The sequence below is a fragment of the Balaenoptera acutorostrata genome, chromosome 21 (genome assembly GCF_949987535.1).
Source record: "Balaenoptera acutorostrata chromosome 21, mBalAcu1.1, whole genome shotgun sequence".
In the NCBI taxonomy this organism is placed as follows: Eukaryota; Metazoa; Chordata; class Mammalia; order Artiodactyla; family Balaenopteridae; genus Balaenoptera; species Balaenoptera acutorostrata.
Window position 1 is genome coordinate 5,528,907 of NC_080084.1, and position 1,195 is coordinate 5,530,101.

General features: G+C 36.4%; 1 non-coding gene across 1 annotated transcript; it reads right to left on the reverse strand.

The window, feature by feature from the left end:
* Nucleotides 1-816: 816 nt before the first annotated feature.
* Nucleotides 817-923, reverse strand: LOC114237363 (U6 spliceosomal RNA). Its single transcript, XR_003623046.1, has one exon. It is a non-coding gene; the product is annotated as a U6 spliceosomal RNA (small nuclear RNA).
* Nucleotides 924-1,195: the final 272 nt, after the last annotated feature.

A 1,195-nucleotide genomic window follows, 5' to 3' on the forward strand; every position in this document is an offset into this window, starting at 1 on the left:
CTTTATCCATTCATCTGCCGATGGACACTTAGGTTGCTTCCATGTCCTGACTATTATAAATAGAGCTGCAATGAACATTGTGGTACATGACTCTTTTTGAATTATGGTTTTCTCAGGGTATATGCCCAGTAGTGGGATTGCTGTGTCATATGATAGTTCTGTTTTTAGTTTTTTAAGGAACCTCCATACTGTTCTCCATAGTGGCTGTATCAATTCACATTCCCGCCAACAGTGCAAGAGGGTTCTCTTTTCTCCACACCCTATCCAGCATTTATTGTTTGTAGATTTTTTGATGATGGCCATTCTGACCAGTGTGAGGTGATACCTCATTGTAGTTTTGATTTGCATTTCTCTAATGATTAGTCATGTTGAGCATCTTTTCATGTGTTTGTTGGCAATCTGTGTATCTTCTTTGGAGAAATGTCTATTTAGGTCTTCTGCCCATTTTTGGGTTGGGTTGTTTGTTGTTTTTGATATTGAGCTGCATGAGGTGCTTGTGTATTTTGGAGATTAATCCTTTGTCAGTTGCTTCGTTTGCAAATATTTTCTCCCATTCTGAGGGTTGTCTTTTCGTCTTGTTTATGGTTTCCTTTGCTGTGCAAAAGCTTTTAAGTTTCATTAGGTTCCATTTGTTTATGTTTGTTTTTATTTCCCTTTCTCTAGGAGGTGGGTCAAAAAGGATCTTGCTGTGATTTATGTCAGAGTGTTCTGCCTATGTTTTTCTCTAAGAGTTTTATAGTGTCTGGCCTTACATTTAGGTATTTAGTCCATTTTTAGTTTATTTTTGTGTATGGTGTTAGGAAGTGTTCTAATTTCAAAAATATGGAACACTTCACGAATTTGCGTGTCATCCTCATGCAGGGGCCATGCTAATCTTCTCTGTATCGTTCCAATTTTAGTATATATGCTGCCAAATTGAGCCCCTCTAATGTTTTTCTACTCTCTGTTTTATCTACCTCTACTCTAATGTTTGTTATTTTCTTCCTTCTGCTGGCTTTGGGTTTAGTTTGTTCTTCTTTTTCTCATTCCTTAAGTTGTAGAGTTAGGTTGTTGATTTGAGTTCTTTCTTGTTATAGCTATAAATTTCCACCTGCGCATCATGTTTGCTGTGTCATGTAAGTTTTGGTATGTTATATTTTCATTTTTACACAACTCTAAGTAGTTTCTCATTTTCCTTGTGATTTCTTCTTTGATC